This window comes from Hippocampus bargibanti, linkage group LG12, assembly GCF_051943395.1.
Source record: "Hippocampus bargibanti isolate YZ-2025 linkage group LG12, ASM5194339v1, whole genome shotgun sequence".
In the NCBI taxonomy this organism is placed as follows: Eukaryota; Metazoa; Chordata; class Actinopteri; order Syngnathiformes; family Syngnathidae; genus Hippocampus; species Hippocampus bargibanti.
In genome coordinates this window covers 23605619-23627337 of record NC_142745.1, presented here as the reverse complement: position 1 = coordinate 23627337, position 21719 = coordinate 23605619, and the positions used below count along the sequence as shown (strand labels likewise).

The 21719-nt window shown below is 61.0% G+C and overlaps 1 protein-coding gene and 1 pseudogene across 1 annotated transcript in view; one reads left to right on the top strand and one right to left on the bottom strand.

The window, feature by feature from the left end:
- Positions 1 to 21719, bottom strand: part of fhit (fragile histidine triad diadenosine triphosphatase) — a 147688-nt gene that overhangs the window by 123589 nt on the left and 2380 nt on the right. The gene's annotated exons all lie outside the window — the stretch shown is intronic.
- On the top strand, positions 19246 to 20343 carry LOC148890932 (general transcription factor II-I repeat domain-containing protein 2A-like; annotated as a pseudogene).

Genomic DNA, 21719 nt, shown 5'->3' with positions numbered 1-21719 from the left:
CCCCCCCCCCCCCCCCCCCCCCCCCCCCCCCCCCCCCCCCCCCCCCCCCCCCCCCCCCCCCCCCCCCCCCCCCCCCCCCCCCCCCCCCCCCCCCCCCCCCCCCCCCCCCCCCCCCCCCCCCCCCCCCCCCCCCCCCCCCCCCCCCCCCCCCCCCCCCCCCCCCCCCCCCCCCCCCCCCCCCCCCCCCCCCCCCCCCCCCCCCCCCCCCCCCCCCCCCCCCCCCCCCCCCCCCCCCCCCCCCCCCCCCCCCCCCCCCCCCCCCCCCCCCCCCCCCCCCCCCCCCCCCCCCCCCCCCCCCCCCCCCCCCCCCCCCCCCCCCCCCCCCCCCCCCCCCCCCCCCCCCCCCCCCCCCCCCCCCCCCCCCCCCCCCCCCCCCCCCCCCCCCCCCCCCCCCCCCCCCCCCCCCCCCCCCCCCCCCCCCCCCCCCCCCCCCCCCCCCCCCCCCCCCCCCCCCCCCCCCCCCCCCCCCCCCCCCCCCCCCCCCCCCCCCCCCCCCCCCCCCCCCCCCCCCCCCCCCCCCCCCCCCCCCCCCCCCCCCCCCCCCCCCCCCCCCCCCCCCCCCCCCCCCCCCCCCCCCCCCCCCCCCCCCCCCCCCCCCCCCCCCCCCCCCCCCCCCCCCCCCCCCCCCCCCCCCCCCCCCCCCCCCCCCCCCCCCCCCCCCCCCCCCCCCCCCCCCCCCCCCCCCCCCCCCCCCCCCCCCCCCCCCCCCCCCCCCCCCCCCCCCCCCCCCCCCCCCCCCCCCCCCCCCCCCCCCCCCCCCCCCCCCCCCCCCCCCCCCCCCCCCCCCCCCCCCCCCCCCCCCCCCCCCCCCCCCCCCCCCCCCCCCCCCCCCCCCCCCCCCCCCCCCCCCCCCCCCCCCCCCCCCCCCCCCCCCCCCCCCCCCCCCCCCCCCCCCCCCCCCCCCCCCCCCCCCCCCCCCCCCCCCCCCCCCCCCCCCCCCCCCCCCCCCCCCCCCCCCCCCCCCCCCCCCCCCCCCCCCCCCCCCCCCCCCCCCCCCCCCCCCCCCCCCCCCCCCCCCCCCCCCCCCCCCCCCCCCCCCCCCCCCCCCCCCCCCCCCCCCCCCCCCCCCCCCCCCCCCCCCCCCCCCCCCCCCCCCCCCCCCCCCCCCCCCCCCCCCCCCCCCCCCCCCCCCCCCCCCCCCCCCCCCCCCCCCCCCCCCCCCCCCCCCCCCCCCCCCCCCCCCCCCCCCCCCCCCCCCCCCCCCCCCCCCCCCCCCCCCCCCCCCCCCCCCCCCCCCCCCCCCCCCCCCCCCCCCCCCCCCCCCCCCCCCCCCCCCCCCCCCCCCCCCCCCCCCCCCCCCCCCCCCCCCCCCCCCCCCCCCCCCCCCCCCCCCCCCCCCCCCCCCCCCCCCCCCCCCCCCCCCCCCCCCCCCCCCCCCCCCCCCCCCCCCCCCCCCCCCCCCCCCCCCCCCCCCCCCCCCCCCCCCCCCCCCCCCCCCCCCCCCCCCCCCCCCCCCCCCCCCCCCCCCCCCCCCCCCCCCCCCCCCCCCCCCCCCCCCCCCCCCCCCCCCCCCCCCCCCCCCCCCCCCCCCCCCCCCCCCCCCCCCCCCCCCCCCCCCCCCCCCCCCCCCCCCCCCCCCCCCCCCCCCCCCCCCCCCCCCCCCCCCCCCCCCCCCCCCCCCCCCCCCCCCCCCCCCCCCCCCCCCCCCCCCCCCCCCCCCCCCCCCCCCCCCCCCCCCCCCCCCCCCCCCCCCCCCCCCCCCCCCCCCCCCCCCCCCCCCCCCCCCCCCCCCCCCCCCCCCCCCCCCCCCCCCCCCCCCCCCCCCCCCCCCCCCCCCCCCCCCCCCCCCCCCCCCCCCCCCCCCCCCCCCCCCCCCCCCCCCCCCCCCCCCCCCCCCCCCCCCCCCCCCCCCCCCCCCCCCCCCCCCCCCCCCCCCCCCCCCCCCCCCCCCCCCCCCCCCCCCCCCCCCCCCCCCCCCCCCCCCCCCCCCCCCCCCCCCCCCCCCCCCCCCCCCCCCCCCCCCCCCCCCCCCCCCCCCCCCCCCCCCCCCCCCCCCCCCCCCCCCCCCCCCCCCCCCCCCCCCCCCCCCCCCCCCCCCCCCCCCCCCCCCCCCCCCCCCCCCCCCCCCCCCCCCCCCCCCCCCCCCCCCCCCCCCCCCCCCCCCCCCCCCCCCCCCCCCCCCCCCCCCCCCCCCCCCCCCCCCCCCCCCCCCCCCCCCCCCCCCCCCCCCCCCCCCCCCCCCCCCCCCCCCCCCCCCCCCCCCCCCCCCCCCCCCCCCCCCCCCCCCCCCCCCCCCCCCCCCCCCCCCCCCCCCCCCCCCCCCCCCCCCCCCCCCCCCCCCCCCCCCCCCCCCCCCCCCCCCCCCCCCCCCCCCCCCCCCCCCCCCCCCCCCCCCCCCCCCCCCCCCCCCCCCCCCCCCCCCCCCCCCCCCCCCCCCCCCCCCCCCCCCCCCCCCCCCCCCCCCCCCCCCCCCCCCCCCCCCCCCCCCCCCCCCCCCCCCCCCCCCCCCCCCCCCCCCCCCCCCCCCCCCCCCCCCCCCCCCCCCCCCCCCCCCCCCCCCCCCCCCCCCCCCCCCCCCCCCCCCCCCCCCCCCCCCCCCCCCCCCCCCCCCCCCCCCCCCCCCCCCCCCCCCCCCCCCCCCCCCCCCCCCCCCCCCCCCCCCCCCCCCCCCCCCCCCCCCCCCCCCCCCCCCCCCCCCCCCCCCCCCCCCCCCCCCCCCCCCCCCCCCCCCCCCCCCCCCCCCCCCCCCCCCCCCCCCCCCCCCCCCCCCCCCCCCCCCCCCCCCCCCCCCCCCCCCCCCCCCCCCCCCCCCCCCCCCCCCCCCCCCCCCCCCCCCCCCCCCCCCCCCCCCCCCCCCCCCCCCCCCCCCCCCCCCCCCCCCCCCCCCCCCCCCCCCCCCCCCCCCCCCCCCCCCCCCCCCCCCCCCCCCCCCCCCCCCCCCCCCCCCCCCCCCCCCCCCCCCCCCCCCCCCCCCCCCCCCCCCCCCCCCCCCCCCCCCCCCCCCCCCCCCCCCCCCCCCCCCCCCCCCCCCCCCCCCCCCCCCCCCCCCCCCCCCCCCCCCCCCCCCCCCCCCCCCCCCCCCCCCCCCCCCCCCCCCCCCCCCCCCCCCCCCCCCCCCCCCCCCCCCCCCCCCCCCCCCCCCCCCCCCCCCCCCCCCCCCCCCCCCCCCCCCCCCCCCCCCCCCCCCCCCCCCCCCCCCCCCCCCCCCCCCCCCCCCCCCCCCCCCCCCCCCCCCCCCCCCCCCCCCCCCCCCCCCCCCCCCCCCCCCCCCCCCCCCCCCCCCCCCCCCCCCCCCCCCCCCCCCCCCCCCCCCCCCCCCCCCCCCCCCCCCCCCCCCCCCCCCCCCCCCCCCCCCCCCCCCCCCCCCCCCCCCCCCCCCCCCCCCCCCCCCCCCCCCCCCCCCCCCCCCCCCCCCCCCCCCCCCCCCCCCCCCCCCCCCCCCCCCCCCCCCCCCCCCCCCCCCCCCCCCCCCCCCCCCCCCCCCCCCCCCCCCCCCCCCCCCCCCCCCCCCCCCCCCCCCCCCCCCCCCCCCCCCCCCCCCCCCCCCCCCCCCCCCCCCCCCCCCCCCCCCCCCCCCCCCCCCCCCCCCCCCCCCCCCCCCCCCCCCCCCCCCCCCCCCCCCCCCCCCCCCCCCCCCCCCCCCCCCCCCCCCCCCCCCCCCCCCCCCCCCCCCCCCCCCCCCCCCCCCCCCCCCCCCCCCCCCCCCCCCCCCCCCCCCCCCCCCCCCCCCCCCCCCCCCCCCCCCCCCCCCCCCCCCCCCCCCCCCCCCCCCCCCCCCCCCCCCCCCCCCCCCCCCCCCCCCCCCCCCCCCCCCCCCCCCCCCCCCCCCCCCCCCCCCCCCCCCCCCCCCCCCCCCCCCCCCCCCCCCCCCCCCCCCCCCCCCCCCCCCCCCCCCCCCCCCCCCCCCCCCCCCCCCCCCCCCCCCCCCCCCCCCCCCCCCCCCCCCCCCCCCCCCCCCCCCCCCCCCCCCCCCCCCCCCCCCCCCCCCCCCCCCCCCCCCCCCCCCCCCCCCCCCCCCCCCCCCCCCCCCCCCCCCCCCCCCCCCCCCCCCCCCCCCCCCCCCCCCCCCCCCCCCCCCCCCCCCCCCCCCCCCCCCCCCCCCCCCCCCCCCCCCCCCCCCCCCCCCCCCCCCCCCCCCCCCCCCCCCCCCCCCCCCCCCCCCCCCCCCCCCCCCCCCCCCCCCCCCCCCCCCCCCCCCCCCCCCCCCCCCCCCCCCCCCCCCCCCCCCCCCCCCCCCCCCCCCCCCCCCCCCCCCCCCCCCCCCCCCCCCCCCCCCCCCCCCCCCCCCCCCCCCCCCCCCCCCCCCCCCCCCCCCCCCCCCCCCCCCCCCCCCCCCCCCCCCCCCCCCCCCCCCCCCCCCCCCCCCCCCCCCCCCCCCCCCCCCCCCCCCCCCCCCCCCCCCCCCCCCCCCCCCCCCCCCCCCCCCCCCCCCCCCCCCCCCCCCCCCCCCCCCCCCCCCCCCCCCCCCCCCCCCCCCCCCCCCCCCCCCCCCCCCCCCCCCCCCCCCCCCCCCCCCCCCCCCCCCCCCCCCCCCCCCCCCCCCCCCCCCCCCCCCCCCCCCCCCCCCCCCCCCCCCCCCCCCCCCCCCCCCCCCCCCCCCCCCCCCCCCCCCCCCCCCCCCCCCCCCCCCCCCCCCCCCCCCCCCCCCCCCCCCCCCCCCCCCCCCCCCCCCCCCCCCCCCCCCCCCCCCCCCCCCCCCCCCCCCCCCCCCCCCCCCCCCCCCCCCCCCCCCCCCCCCCCCCCCCCCCCCCCCCCCCCCCCCCCCCCCCCCCCCCCCCCCCCCCCCCCCCCCCCCCCCCCCCCCCCCCCCCCCCCCCCCCCCCCCCCCCCCCCCCCCCCCCCCCCCCCCCCCCCCCCCCCCCCCCCCCCCCCCCCCCCCCCCCCCCCCCCCCCCCCCCCCCCCCCCCCCCCCCCCCCCCCCCCCCCCCCCCCCCCCCCCCCCCCCCCCCCCCCCCCCCCCCCCCCCCCCCCCCCCCCCCCCCCCCCCCCCCCCCCCCCCCCCCCCCCCCCCCCCCCCCCCCCCCCCCCCCCCCCCCCCCCCCCCCCCCCCCCCCCCCCCCCCCCCCCCCCCCCCCCCCCCCCCCCCCCCCCCCCCCCCCCCCCCCCCCCCCCCCCCCCCCCCCCCCCCCCCCCCCCCCCCCCCCCCCCCCCCCCCCCCCCCCCCCCCCCCCCCCCCCCCCCCCCCCCCCCCCCCCCCCCCCCCCCCCCCCCCCCCCCCCCCCCCCCCCCCCCCCCCCCCCCCCCCCCCCCCCCCCCCCCCCCCCCCCCCCCCCCCCCCCCCCCCCCCCCCCCCCCCCCCCCCCCCCCCCCCCCCCCCCCCCCCCCCCCCCCCCCCCCCCCCCCCCCCCCCCCCCCCCCCCCCCCCCCCCCCCCCCCCCCCCCCCCCCCCCCCCCCCCCCCCCCCCCCCCCCCCCCCCCCCCCCCCCCCCCCCCCCCCCCCCCCCCCCCCCCCCCCCCCCCCCCCCCCCCCCCCCCCCCCCCCCCCCCCCCCCCCCCCCCCCCCCCCCCCCCCCCCCCCCCCCCCCCCCCCCCCCCCCCCCCCCCCCCCCCCCCCCCCCCCCCCCCCCCCCCCCCCCCCCCCCCCCCCCCCCCCCCCCCCCCCCCCCCCCCCCCCCCCCCCCCCCCCCCCCCCCCCCCCCCCCCCCCCCCCCCCCCCCCCCCCCCCCCCCCCCCCCCCCCCCCCCCCCCCCCCCCCCCCCCCCCCCCCCCCCCCCCCCCCCCCCCCCCCCCCCCCCCCCCCCCCCCCCCCCCCCCCCCCCCCCCCCCCCCCCCCCCCCCCCCCCCCCCCCCCCCCCCCCCCCCCCCCCCCCCCCCCCCCCCCCCCCCCCCCCCCCCCCCCCCCCCCCCCCCCCCCCCCCCCCCCCCCCCCCCCCCCCCCCCCCCCCCCCCCCCCCCCCCCCCCCCCCCCCCCCCCCCCCCCCCCCCCCCCCCCCCCCCCCCCCCCCCCCCCCCCCCCCCCCCCCCCCCCCCCCCCCCCCCCCCCCCCCCCCCCCCCCCCCCCCCCCCCCCCCCCCCCCCCCCCCCCCCCCCCCCCCCCCCCCCCCCCCCCCCCCCCCCCCCCCCCCCCCCCCCCCCCCCCCCCCCCCCCCCCCCCCCCCCCCCCCCCCCCCCCCCCCCCCCCCCCCCCCCCCCCCCCCCCCCCCCCCCCCCCCCCCCCCCCCCCCCCCCCCCCCCCCCCCCCCCCCCCCCCCCCCCCCCCCCCCCCCCCCCCCCCCCCCCCCCCCCCCCCCCCCCCCCCCCCCCCCCCCCCCCCCCCCCCCCCCCCCCCCCCCCCCCCCCCCCCCCCCCCCCCCCCCCCCCCCCCCCCCCCCCCCCCCCCCCCCCCCCCCCCCCCCCCCCCCCCCCCCCCCCCCCCCCCCCCCCCCCCCCCCCCCCCCCCCCCCCCCCCCCCCCCCCCCCCCCCCCCCCCCCCCCCCCCCCCCCCCCCCCCCCCCCCCCCCCCCCCCCCCCCCCCCCCCCCCCCCCCCCCCCCCCCCCCCCCCCCCCCCCCCCACCCCCCCCCCCCCCCCCCCCCCCCCCCCCCCCCCCCCCCCCCCCCCCCCCCCCCCCCCCCCCCCCCCCCCCCCCCCCCCCCCCCCCCCCCCCCCCCCCCCCCCCCCCCCCCCCCCCCCCCCCCCCCCCCCCCCCCCCCCCCCCCCCCCCCCCCCCCCCCCCCCCCCCCCCCCCCCCCCCCCCCCCCCCCCCCCCCCCCCCCCCCCCCCCCCCCCCCCCCCCCCCCCCCCCCCCCCCCCCCCCCCCCCCCCCCCCCCCCCCCCCCCCCCCCCCCCCCCCCCCCCCCCCCCCCCCCCCCCCCCCCCCCCCCCCCCCCCCCCCCCCCCCCCCCCCCCCCCCCCCCCCCCCCCCCCCCCCCCCCCCCCCCCCCCCCCCCCCCCCCCCCCCCCCCCCCCCCCCCCCCCCCCCCCCCCCCCCCCCCCCCCCCCCCCCCCCCCCCCCCCCCCCCCCCCCCCCCCCCCCCCCCCCCCCCCCCCCCCCCCCCCCCCCCCCCCCCCCCCCCCCCCCCCCCCCCCCCCCCCCCCCCCCCCCCCCCCCCCCCCCCCCCCCCCCCCCCCCCCCCCCCCCCCCCCCCCCCCCCCCCCCCCCCCCCCCCCCCCCCCCCCCCCCCCCCCCCCCCCCCCCCCCCCCCCCCCCCCCCCCCCCCCCCCCCCCCCCCCCCCCCCCCCCCCCCCCCCCCCCCCCCCCCCCCCCCCCCCCCCCCCCCCCCCCCCCCCCCCCCCCCCCCCCCCCCCCCCCCCCCCCCCCCCCCCCCCCCCCCCCCCCCCCCCCCCCCCCCCCCCCCCCCCCCCCCCCCCCCCCCCCCCCCCCCCCCCCCCCCCCCCCCCCCCCCCCCCCCCCCCCCCCCCCCCCCCCCCCCCCCCCCCCCCCCCCCCCCCCCCCCCCCCCCCCCCCCCCCCCCCCCCCCCCCCCCCCCCCCCCCCCCCCCCCCCCCCCCCCCCCCCCCCCCCCCCCCCCCCCCCCCCCCCCCCCCCCCCCCCCCCCCCCCCCCCTGGGTCTCATTTGTTTTCAGAGAATCTACTGCACCCACTGGTAACTTGTCTGGCATGTAACAATAAAACATATACCAAAAACCAGGGTTATGCTGGTTGGTCACATTGTACTGCTATTATTTTGAAAAGCACTGTAAAGTGATACCTCAGCTTACGAACGATTTAGCTCACAAAGTTTTCGCCTTACAAAAATTAAATTCACGAGAATATAATATTGGCATTTGGCAGTGGAGTACTTTTGCTATTATGGGACGGAAAAAGACCCCACCACAGGCTAGTGTTAAGCCTAAGAGGAAAATTACGGTCGACCAGAAGGAGATCATCGAAAAACAGAAACAAGTTGTGCGTTTGTATGACTTAGGGTCCCAGTACCAGTACGTTAAGTCGATCATTGCTCCGTGTGGCTTAAGGGTGTTTGTGTGTTGTCTAAGCAACGGTCTCAGGCGTTAGAAGACGTTGAAAAACGTCTATTGATTTTGATTGGCAAAAAGCACAAAGCAGGGGTCAGTGTGAGTGAAGGTATTATCGCCGAAAAAGCACGGCAACTTCACTCGGATATCATCCAGAGGCAACTACATCAACAACCATCACAAAGGTAAATAAAACGACTTTATTATATAGTACCGTATATTTCTTTCATTACAATATAATAGCACATTTATTATACATAAAATAAGGTATATTTTGTGTAGTTTTAAGGCTTATTTAGTAGAAAATTATCTTTTATGGGGAATTGGGAACTGATTATTTTCATTTTAATGGTATCTTATGGGAAATAAAAGTTTGGCAGACGAACTTTTCACCTTACACACAATTTCTGGGAACCAATTAAGTTTTTAAGCTGATGTATCACTGTAATTTGTTTGCACTCTTGGAAAAGACGGCATTCATCAAACTGGTTTGTCCTAAATAATTAATGCCCCCCCCCCAAAAAAAAAAAAAAAAAAAAAAAAACGCAGTCGTCAGTCTCTAACCAAGAAGCCTCCTGAGGCTTGCAGGTGGTGTGAAGTGAATATGGGTACGCAAGAGGATAAGGAGGTTTGTGATATACACATGGGAAGGCTTAACAGAAAGAAACTTCAAAGTCCATCCAGTGGCCTTGGAAGGCCCATGTTGCAATGATCTTAGAACAAAAAGCCAGAGAACCTGATAGAGTGCTTATGCACATTAGTAAACATATTACGTTATTCCATGCTTAGATTAGTAAACATATTAAATTTAATTTAATAAGTGCTTAAGAATGAATGTCTCTCTATGTCGTTGTGTTGTCATGTTATTTGTTATTTAGTTTTTTTTGTTCTTTTGACTTCAAGACGGCGCCGCGAGAGTGGCTGCCTTTCCAGCAGCTCCTGTGTTTTGCTTTTCTACTTTCATTTCTTTCATAACTTTGCTGCTGTGAAATGTAAATTTCTCCATTGCGAGACTAATAAAGGCAAATCCAATATTATATTATTCCATGTTTAGCTTAGTACATATTATGTTATTGCATGTTTAGTTTAGTCTACAGGGTTTTATGAAATATATTAGTTGAATCGTTGTGAAAGCAGGATGTAACAAGTATCAAGTTTCAGTCTAAATGTTCGCTCAACAAAGTTGTCCCAAGCTGATTGGACAACAGATCGCTGCTGTGTGACTTCCAATACTTGTCCGTAGCTGATTGGACAACAGATCGCTGCTGTGCCTTTTCAAAACTAGGTTGAGCGGGAGGGCTTTCTCTCTTTTTGTGCTCTTTGTGCTGTGTGTGCTTTTGTTCGTGCTATTGGCTTCCGACGAGAGATGTTCTCTTTTTGTTTCACTAGAATAAAGTAGTTTTTTGTTCACCATCTATCGTCCTCGATGATATTTTTATTACAGAACTTCGTTGAACACCGAACCAGATGAGAAACAAGAATTAGAACCCAACAGAATCCACTCTAGATCAAATGTATCAAGCCTCGCTTCGGTGTGAATGCAGATGACGTTCATGAAGAATGCTCTCCAACATCATGTAACGCTCATCAAAGAAACTTAAAGGACAACCGACGTCTCCGGACAAGTTGTGTCCATAATTTGTAAATTCGCTTCAAATTACTTCTACTGAGCGTATTTTACAAAGATTCCACCGCATATAGCTATATTTTACGTTTTAAGACTCGCTCTGAATATTCCGGAAGTCTTGTCTTTGAGTTGGTGACGAGTACTCACCCTACGTCACGGAAGGAACGCCCCTCACCGAGAAAGGACATACCTTGCATCACCTCAATGCATTTTGCGGTACTTTGTTTGGTCTGAAAACTTCGTGTTGATGGCGAAATTGTGAATCGTTGTGTGTTGCACCAAGACTTCTACAGTGTATTTGATGTTCGCTTACAAAACGTCCCAGGAGACAATTTACACTGTCACCCTCTTCTGCCTTTTTTGGGTACTGTGAGTACTAAAGAGTTTGTCGCTACATTTCTCTCCAGATGCATCAAAATGACCGGAATAAATTCTTTCATCGATTGCAAACATGTATGCTTTGCTCTTCAGGACTATTTGAATCATATGCACAACTGGATGCATATTTTCCAAATCTGAAGCCATTGTTTTGATTTTCCAGCAAGGCAAGACGTTTTGGGGTGACACCACAAACAAGGGGGCGGGACCTTCTGAAACTGGCCACTTCTGGGTTCAATTTCAAGTAGTTTTTGGACACTTTAAGTCATTTTTATTGGTGTTTTGCATTTGACAAAAAAACATCATACTGCGTGTTTTGGGTATTTTAGATGCTATAAAACGTTTTTCTGATGTCAGTTAGGAAACAAAAACAACTGACAAGTTGCGTCCTTAATTCTTAAAATCACTTCAAATGACTTCTAGTGAGCGCATTTTACAAAGATTCCACGGCATATAATTATATTTTACGTTGTAAGATTCACGCTTAATATTCAGGAAGTCTTGTTTTGGAGTTGATGACGATGCCCTAAGTCAGGGGTGTCCAAAGTCTGTCCTCGAGGGCCGCCCTCCTGTCTGTTTTCCAGCTCTCCCAGGAGCAACGCACCTGATTCAAATCATCAGAACCATTTTGATGCTGCTTCAGAGCTGGCTGATGGAAGAGCTGGAAAACAGGCAGGACAGCGGCCTTCGAGGACCGACTTTGGACACTTAATTCATTTTTATTGGTGCTTTGCATTTGTCTAAAAATATCAGCCTGCGTGTTGTGGGTAATTTAGATGCTATAAAACGTTTTTCTGATGTCAGTCAGGAAACAAAAAATGGTGGCGGTTGTCCTTTAAGAGCCAGCCTCTCGCTAATTTCTGAAAAATGCTTAAAAATTAACCAAGGCCTTCAATTAACACCCAACGCCGCTTTTGTGAGAGGACAGTGAAGGCTCAAAGTCGGCAAAACAGACTTTCCGCATGGTTCAACTGAATACCACCTGGACTCTAAGCAACAAGTGGGACAAAAATGGGAGGAATAAATAAATCTTCTTTTTTTCCTTTGGGCTTTTTCCTTCAGGGGTGACCGCAGCGAATCAGTGTCCTCCATCTAAGCCGGTTTTGTGCATCCCCTTCTCTCACACCAGCTACCTTCATGTCCTCTTTGACAACCTCCATAACCCTCCTCTTTGGTCTTCCTCTCGGTCTCCTGCCTGGCATTTCAAGGCTCAGCATCATTTTCCCGATATAGTTACTCTCTCTCCTCTGGACATGTCCAAACCATCCCAGTCTGGCCTGTCTGATTTTGTCTCCAAAGCCCATAATATGAGTTGTCCCTCCAATGTACTCATTCCTGATCCTATCCAAACTGGTCACTCTCAAAGAAAACCTCAACATCTCCATCTCTGCTACCTGTCTTTTGTTCAGTGGCACTGTCTCCAGTCCAAACATCATGGCTGGTCTCACCACCGTTTTATACACTTTTTCCTTTCATCCTAGCTGAAAGCCTTGTATCACACATCACACCTGACATTTTTCTCCAGCCATTCCAGCCTGCCTGGACACGCTTCTTCACCTCTTTTCCACACTTTCCATTGCTCCGGACAGTTGACCCCAAGTACGTCAAATCATCCACCTTCTTTATCTCTTCTCCCTGTAGCATCACTCTTGCACTTGGATCCCTCACATTCACACACATAAATTCCGTCTTGCTGCGACTGAGCTTCATTCGTCTCCTTTCCAGGACATACCTCCACATCTCTAATTTCTCCGCCACCTGTTTCCTGTTCTTGCAACAGATCACAATGTCATCTGCAAACATCATGGTCCAAGGAGAGTCTTGTCTAACATCGTCTGTCAGCCTTTCCATCACCATAGCGAATAAGAAGGAGCTCAGAGCTGACCCCTGGTGGAGTCCCACCTCCACTTTAATTCCTCCATCCCACCGACAGCACAGCACACCTCACAACTGTCTTACACTCATGATACATGTCTTGTACTTCTCATTTCCCTCATTCATCAAATCTTCAAAGTACTCCTTCCATCTTGCCATCACAATACTGGCACCTGTTAATACATTGTCATTGCTAAATAAATAAATAACAAATAACAAAAAAACAAAACACAAGCACCCTGGCGCTATCCAGCAAGAACAGTTTGACAATTCAATGTGTCAGTTACAGTTTAGTCAATTGTTCTGGGGCAATCTTATTTATTTAAAAAGAGCCGCCCCTCATAGCTTCAAAGGTTAAAGATAATTTGACCTGACCTCATCAATCCCTTTTCTCAACTTTAACTATTCCATTGCTGTCAAATGGCTTTCTTGTAAAAAGGCAATATACGCAATTGTATTTGAAACCTCGTCTGCCTGACGGATCCATTTAACCCAATCACAATGTAAACCGACACATTTCTCCACTCAGCTCATCAAAATTGGACAAATATATTGTACAAGGCAAATTCAGACTCTACCGCAGGGGTGGGCAAACTTTTTGACTCGCGGGCCGCATTGGGTTCGAAAATTTGACTGAGGGTCCGTCCAGGAGCATTTGGTGTTTGGGCCGGAAATACTAAACCTAAAGCATTAAAGGACAAGCGACGCCTCCGGACAAGTTATGTCCATAATTTATAAAATCACTTCAAATGACTTCGACTGAGCATATTTTACAAAGATTCCACAGCATATAGCTATAGTTTACGTTTTAAGACTTGCGCTGAATATTCATGAAGTCTTGTTTTCGAGTTGATGACGATCCCCATGTGACGTCACGTTTGGACCGCCCCTGACCGAGAAAGCGACACACAATGCATTTTGCGGTACTTTGTTTAGTCTGAAAACTTCGTGTTGATCCGTGTTGATGGCGAAATTGGAAGGAAAACACATAAATAACGCGATGGTGAATCATTGTGTGTTGCACCAAGACAACTATTTGATATTCGCTGACACAAATTCCCAGCTGACAAATCAGCCCATTTCTAATGGAGCTTGGGCGCCATCTTCTGCATTTTCTGGGTGCTACATTGCTGTCATTGACGGCTCGAATTGACATGGGAGGACTCATTTAATCAATTGCAAACATTTATGCTTTCCTCTTCAGAACTATTTGAATCATGTTCATAACTGGATGAGTAACAAGAAAGCATCTTCTCCGAATCTGAAGCCATTGTTTTGATTCTCGAGCAAGGCAAGACGTCTTGGCGTGACGTCACGAACAAGGGGGCGGGACCTTCTGAAACTGGCCATTTCCGGATTCATTTTGAAGTCATTTTTATTGGTGTTTTTCATTTAACTAAAAATATCAGCCTGCCTGATTTGGGTATTTTAGATGCTATAAAACGTTTTTCTGATGTCAGTGGGAAACAAAAAAAATGGTGCCGGTTGTCCTTTAAATGCAGTGTGTACAAACCCCATAGCACAGTAAGAACACTACAACCCAATGTATTAACTGTATTTCAAATGTGAAAAATATCTCTGATCAGTTAATAAATGTGTCTCAAGGAATATGGCGTTTACATACTATTTCGCAGATACTTGGAGGTGGAAATGGAAATAGATTAAAATAACATATGCACTGTGATTTATCAAGATTGCGCCTGTTTTTAATAAGTTTTCATTGAAGGGGCAAAGTTAAAGAAATCAACATTTATTGAAAAATTGAATCACTTTCAACATTCAAAACATATTATTACACAACGAAATATTCAAGCTCAATAATACCTACTTGTGTTAAATTCCGCCAAATCATGGATGGATTATCCTGACCGCGCGCTCGACAAACTCTCCACGGACGCCCTCGCCGTCACGCGCAAACAGTACACGTGTATCGTTGCCAAGCACACAAACATAGGCTACCTCCAGTTGAAATTTGCATACTCGGCACGGCAGCCAATCAGAAGCCTGCTTCTTTCTTCTGGACTTTCGCAAGCGTTATAAAGTCATGCATTTGCATGTAATTTTCCAGCCCAGAAGAAAGATTCAAAAGAAGCTCACAACATATGTGACGCTACAAAACGTAAATTTACATTAAAACGTGACTGTAAAGTGTACGTGAGACTTATGAAAGGGGCTTCGTGGCTCGTAGGAAGCAATGCAAACGTCGACTACTGCAGCAAAATCTACAGCCATGCACATTTACAGTAAATTAAGCAAGGTAGCATTTGTAGTAGGTACATTCTTGATTTAAAAAAAACTTTATACTTCGTGATAATGTTTTTTTAATGTGATTAGTTGTGTCATTGTGTTTCAAGTTGTGAAAAATGGGGCAGGCAACTTTTCAGTTATCTGCCCTGTTGTCCGCTAACTTTTTGTCATGAGTTTCAGACACTGTTTTTACTATAATTTGAGCAAGTTCGGCGGGCCGGATTAAAAAGCCTAACGGGCCGTATGCGGCCCGCGGGCCATGTATGCTCTCCCGCCATGATCGGCTCATCATGAAGTGCAGATAAGATAAAAGAAAAATAAGACAATGGAAAATAAATGAAGAAAGAAAGAAAGACATTTCTACCTATTCTGCTTAGTGCGTACAGAGATCCATTTGACGCATTGACTGGCAGACGATGTGCAAAAATGCGTCCACTCCAGTGCCAGGGTGTTTGCCTCTTCTATTGCCTGAGACCATTGCTTAGACAACACAGAAACACCCTCAGCCACACGAAGCAAACTGGACTTAGCATACTGGTACTGGGATGCTTAGTCACACAAACGCACACCTCGTTGGTGTTTTTTGATGATCTCCTTCTTCTGCTCGACCGTCATTTTCTTTTGTGTCCTCTTCGGCTGAACACTAGCCTGTGGTGGGGTCTTTTTCGGTCCCATTATAGCAAATGTACTCCACTCAAAAACAAACAATGTCTGCACTCAAAGAAAGGGGGCGACAAAAACTAGTCCGCCAGCCGTTGTGGCGCTCCGTGCGTTTCCCGAAAACTAGTTTGTATGCCAAGATTATATTCTCACGAATCTAATGTTTGTAAGGTGAAAGGTTCGTTATATAAAGTGTTCGTAATCCAAGGTATCACTGGATACATGTGCGATGTACCTGTTCAGCAATGTGCCTGTTTTACATTTGTAAATAAATATTTCTAAATTTGACTAAGTAACAATCATTGAACTGCAACTGTTTTCCATACGGGATTCACATCGGGACAGTTCGCATAAGGGCAAATTCCCAGCACTCAAAACGAGAAGTCCACTTCAGTTGGGTCATGTCCAGTCAGGTCCACTTCAGAAGGGTGATTACGTCACCTTCATGGCGCTTTTTCATCATTCAGACTGCCAGATGGAAACTTCAAAAAGGTGCTTAGAGGCTACTTGAAATTGCACTTGGAGCTACAATTAGGACGGGTGTTAAAAGAGAGGGTTGCGTCAGGAAGGGCATCCGACGTAAAAGCTGGGCCAAAACAAACATGCGTATCGTACCTCTGAAGATGGAGGATACTGATTTGCTGTGGCGACCCCTTGAAGGGAAAAGCCGAAAGGAAAAGAAGAAGAAGAAGAAGCTAAAAGAGCATCGCTTGTTGTGAAACTCTGAAAGTTGAACAGAATCCATTTCAGGAACGCTATCGTAACGCTATTATCATTAGAACTGTCAATATTTTCAAACCTAAATATAAGGCAATTTTATTTATATAGCACATTTCATATGGAAGGCAATGGCAATGATACAACACCAAAAAGCATTTACAAACGCTCAATAATATATAAAAGGCAAATCAGAGAAAGGGGGACTTACAAAAATTACAACATGGACTTTAACTGTTGAATATAGTCACAGAAATGGCAAAATAATATACAATATAATATAATATAATATAATATAATATAATATAATATAATATAATATAATATAATATAATATAATATAAACTGCATTACAAAATTAAAAAAAAATAATAAAAAATAAAGCGCTTTGTTGCAGCTTCAGCTGTTGTTAAAGTGCTATGTACATCTATATGTATTGTATTGTAATGTATAAAAGTATGTACAGTGATACCTCAGCTTACGAAGACTAGCTCACCAATTTTTTGTCTTACGAACAGTAAATTCGCGAGAATATAATCTTGGCATACAAACTAGTTTACGGGGGACGAACAAAACCACACAGCGCGACGGTGACTGGCGGACTAGTTGTCGGCGGAAGAACACCAAACCACACGGCCAAACAGCGGCATGTGGCTGGCGGACTAGTTTTCTTTGAGTGCAGACGTAGTTTGTTATCAAGTGTAGTACTTTTGCTATTATGGGAGCGAAAAACACCCTGCCACAGGTAAGTGTTAAGCCAAAGAGGACACAAAAGAAAATGACGGTCGAGCAGAAGAAGGAGATCATCGAGAAACACCAACAAGGTGTGCGTTTGTGTGACTTAGTGTTCCAGTAGCAGGATGCTAAATCGACCATTGCTACGTGTGGCTAAGGGTGTTTCTGTGTTGTCTAAGCAACGGTTTCAGGCAATTGAAGAGGTTAAAAACTTCTGTTGATTTGGATTAATGAAAAGCAGCTAGCAGTAGACAGTGTGAGTGAGGGTATTACAACATGGCAACTCGGATAATATCAAGAGGCAACTACATCAATGACCATCACAAAGGTCAATAAAACGACTTTATTATATAGTACAGTTTATTTCTTTAATCACAATACAATAGCATATTTATTATACATAAAAACAGGTATATTTTGTGTAGTTTTAAGCCTTATTTAGTAGAATTGTTTTTATGGGGACCTGGGAACGGATTATTCTCATTTTAATGGTTTCCAATGGGAAATTAACGTTTGGAAGACACACTTTTTACCTTACACACACTTTCTGGGAACCAATTCAGTTCGTAAGCTAAGGTATCACTGTATTATTTATTGCGTATCCCTAACAATCAAATGTTTTTGCTTTGTTTTCTCTCCAAAGTTAATTTGTTTTACCAACAGACCAATCATTTGTTTTTGCATAATAATTGAATCCCGGTTTGCCTCTTTTACAAAACCTCGATCACAATCATCCCGCCATCATCCACAATTTCATAATTTCCACCACTGGAAAGTTTTTTTTTTTTTAACTTTGACCTTAATGACGCATTTTGGAAGGGACTCGAAAATGTACATTAGGATTAAGAGAGGCAGAAAATTACCCATTGGGTGAGTTTTTATGCATTACGGGTCATTATATCCCAGGCCTGAGAGCCACTCAGCCACCATTAACTGAGATGAGGGACCAACGGGGCCACTTCCTTCCAGGGAGTAATGACACAAACATGGAGTGCATGTTTAGACGGGGAGCTTTGAAATGTTCAATGTTTGGAAATAACTCCAAAGGTGAATCAATTCAGAATGCAGATGCATGTAGCATGTGAGTCATCTCTAGCAACAATCAAATCAACACAACTCATAATGCATGACAAGTTCCATTTTTTTTCAGGTGATAGAGCTCTCTTGGCAACACTTCCTCCTCAGTTTATTTTGAGGTATTGAACTCAGTTTGGTCGCAAGTACAGTGATACCTCAGCTTACGAACATTTCGCCTTACGGACATTAAATCCGCGAGAATGTAATCTTGGCATACAAACTAGTTTTCGGCAAATGAATCACCGAGCACCGAGTCTCTATTCAACATTTTGAATGGATTTCGACTGACAACCATTTTTGACTCACGATCGTTTCTTTCTGACATTTGTTGAATGACCACTGAGGGTACCCACAGTTAGTGAGTGCTCTTCTGATATGTTTTGACTCCTTTTCTCTACCTTCAATGCTAGTTGGTATTAGTTTAGCCCTATTCTGGAGGGTTCTGATAACTCCTAGTTTGTGTTGTAAAGGGTGGTTAGAGTCAAAAAGTAAGTATTGGTCAGTGTGTGTAGCCTTCCTAAACTAAATGTCCTAATGACCTAAATGTCAGAAAGAAAGAATAGGGAATGAAACCAAAAAATTCTCAAGATACAAAAAGGAGAGGTGTAGCAGTACCTTACATTGCAGGAGTTTCTGAAAACTTACAAAGAGTCCTTTGGCAACACAAAATTCCTACTTATTTCATACCGATAAACACATTAAGGCAAAAATTAGTGCATCCAAAAGATAGGCTACCAAATGAGTCATGTAGTTGCAAATTTCCCCATTGTGGGACGGATAAAGGTTTTCTGATTCTGATTCTGATTTATTCAATACATTGTAGGAATGAAAATTGTAAAGAGCAGTACATTGGGGAGAAAAAAATACTTTATCAACATCGCAGGGATAATACTAGTGGGCCTCACTCGGCAGTACATTTGCACCTAAAAGCTAGCAACCACTCATTTGACGACAATGAGGTTAAAATCTTAGCGAAAGACATAGATGGTTTGAAAGGGGGGTAAAAGAAGTGATTCTCATGAAACAACTAAATCCTTCATTAAAACGGTCTGGTGGCGTGAGGTTCAATTCGGATCGTTCATACAATAGCCTGCTTAAGCAACACAGGTTAGGCAACATCCGTAATGCTGATGAGGTGATACCGGTGGGAGTGGGACAAATAGGCCAGTCGTTAGTCAGGAATGTAGGAACAATCAGTGGGGCCACAGGGAGTGGTCCTCTGCTTCCCCCAACCTGAGAGTAGGGACTATCATAGCTGTGTCCGGCGCCGCCATGTCTGGACATTAGGGATATATAAATAGGGCCGATACGACCAGTCAGACTTTAGTTCGCTGACGAAGCCTCTTGGAAGTGAGTGAAGGCGATTCTGTTCGCCAGGTTACCCTCAAGGCTCAAGTCGGCACACCCCAAGAAAAGAAAAGTTGATAACGAATGCCGTATTTTCAACAAGACATGGACTGCCAAATATTTCTTTACAGAAATTAAAGGTAAAGCAGTGTGCTTAGTCTGTGGTACACAGGTTGCTGTGTTTAAAGAATATAATTTGAATCGCCACTATATGACCAAGCATGAAGATAAATACAGAAATCTGTCTGGTGAAGAGCGTGCAAGGGTGTCTGATGCATTGCTTGCAAAACTACAAACCCAACAAGGATGTTTCACTAAACTTCACACTCCCAGAGATGCAGCCGTCAGGACAAGTTATGTCATTTCTCACAAAATCGACAGAAAAAGTAGGGCATTTTCTGACGGAGAGTTTATTAAGGAGTGTTTATTGGACTCTGCTGCGCTGATGTGCCCAGAGAAAAAGGGCGCGTTTGAGAACGTTTCACTCTCCCGACGCACTGTAACGAGGCGGATTGAGGACATCGCGGGAAACTTAGAGCTTCAGCTGAAGAACAGAGCGGCCGACTTTGACATTTTTTCTCTGGCTTTGGATGAGAGCTGTGATGTATGTGACACCGCCCAGCTGCTCATCTTCTTACGTGGGATAACCGCAGACTTTCAAATCGCGGAGGAGTTGGCAGCCATGCAGTCAATAAAAGGGACAACTACTGGTAATGACTTGATCAGAGAGGTAAATGCATGTATGGCCATGTTAGGACTGAAATGGGACAAGCTTGCAGGTGTGACAACAGGTTGTCCAAATCTAACCGGGAAAAATGTTGGACTTTTAAAGAGAATGCAGGATAAAGTGACAGAAATGAACCCTGATCAGAAATTGACATTTTTGCATTGTATCATACACCGGGAAGTGTTGTGTAAGACAGTGTTAAAAATGAAACATGTCGTTGATGCTGTCACTAAAATAGTTAATTTCATCAGAGCGAGAGCTTTAAATCACAGACAGTTTGTTGCTTTGTTGGAGGAAAATGAGGCTGAACATGGTGACATAAGCTATCACTGCACTGTTAGGTGGCTCAGCCTTGGCAAGGTTCTGAAAAGTGTCTGGGACCTGATAGACCAGATTCAGGAGTTCTGTATTCAGAAAGGTCATGACGTCCCAGAACTTTCAGATAACGACTGGTTGGCAGACCTCGGATTCGCTGTGGATGTGACTGCACTAATGAACGAACTAAATGTCAAAATGCAGAGCTAGGGCCTTTTTGTGCATGAGATGTACAGTGCAGTGAAGGCTTTCATGAGAAAACTGCAGCTTCTCTCAAGCCAAGTGAAGGTCAACATTCCGACCCACTTGCCAACACATAAGGAAGCCAAAAGATCAGGTGATCACCTCCAAAAGTACTCAACCTCGTTAGAAGCATTGCATGCAGAGTTTTCAAGGCGATTTCAAGATTTCAAAACTCTTGATCGTGAAATGCACATGGTTTCTTCTCCCTTCAACTGCAGTGTGGATGATGCACCAAGTGAAGTTCAGATGGAACTCATTGATCTGCATTCTGACACACTGGCAGATCACTTCAAGTCAGTCTCACTGCTGGACTTTTACTCCGCCCTCAAAGAGGAGAATTTTCCACACCTGAGGAGGCATGCTCAGAGGATCCTAGTCCTCTTTGGATCTACCTATCATCGTGAACAGACATTCTCAGTTATGAAGTTCAACAAATCCAAACACAGATCCTCTATGACTGACAACCACCTCTCAGCTGTTCTTCGGATAGCCACTTCAGACATTCCGCCAGATTTCAATGCCCTTGTTCAAGCCCAGAACAGACTGGATTATTCTCACTGAAGAGATAACAGGTGGAAAACATTACAAGTTATTGTTTGTGGAGATTAACAAGTTAAAAATAAATTGCACTGGTTCAATAATTGTTTTTCTTATTTAACCAATACACCACACTTTCACATAACCTAATATAAATATTTACAGAGTGCTTTATTCTTCTGATTATCAGTACCAGCTATTCAAAATATTTAATTTGAGAATTTACAATGAAAGAAAGTTGGTGGCCCTCTGACACAATTCAGGTTTCTCATGCGGCCCCTGATAAAAATTAATTGCCCATCCCTGGCTTACACAGACGAAATAATAATAATAATAATAATAATAATAATAATTTCGCCTAACGAACATTAAACATTAAATTCACGAGAATATAATCTTGGCATCTGAACTAGTTTTCGGCAAACGAACCAACAGCGCCACAGTGGCTGGTGGTCTAATTCAACAGATAAAAACCAAACCGTGCAGTCGAACAGCGCTACGGTGGCTGGTGGACTAGTTTTCCACACCCCCTTTGAGTCAGGTTCACTCGGATATCATCAAGAGGCAACGATATCAACGACCAACACAAATGTCAATAAAACGACTTTATTATAAAATACAGTTTATTTATTTCATTACAATCCAATATCACATTTAGTATACATAAAATAAGGTATATTTTGTGTAGTTTTAAGGCTTATTTAGTAGAAAAATGTGTTTTATCGGGACCTGGGAAAGGATTATTCTCATTTTAATGGTTTGTGCCACCCGCCAGGGAAATAAGAAGATGAGCTGGCAGTGGTGCTGATGGAGTTCCGAAGATCTTCTCTAACCACAGCCCCCAATCTCCTCATGGCCTCACCGATGAGCCTTTTCCCTGCCATCAGGCCCAGCATTCCCTTTTCATTCCATTCCCCTTTCACACACATCCCAGATGTAACATGGAGGCATTGGGTGACTCATAGCAAGAGTAATTAAAAGGTTGAATGGAGTGACACAAAGAGGACACCCAAGGAGAAAAACAAAGAAATGATCTTACAGGAATACAGAAAAAGGTAGAGCGAGCCAATATCATCTCGGTTCATACCTCATTTCAAGTATACGGTGATAACTCGGCTTCCGAACATTTTAGCTAACGAACTTTTCGCCTTACCAATGTGAAATTGGCGAGAATTTAATTTTGGCATACAAACTATTTTTCGGGAAACACACGGAGTGCTGCAATGAGTGGTGTGTCATTCGCGAACGAGTCGGTTCTTGGAGCTGGATCTCTGAAGTAAATGAAGAGAGCTCCTAACTAGAGGCTGGAAATGGCAGCCAACATTTTTTTTGTCCTCTATTCCCCGCCCCCAGTCTTCGGTCAAAGCCACACGTGATTGGTCAAGATCCGTGGGAGAGGA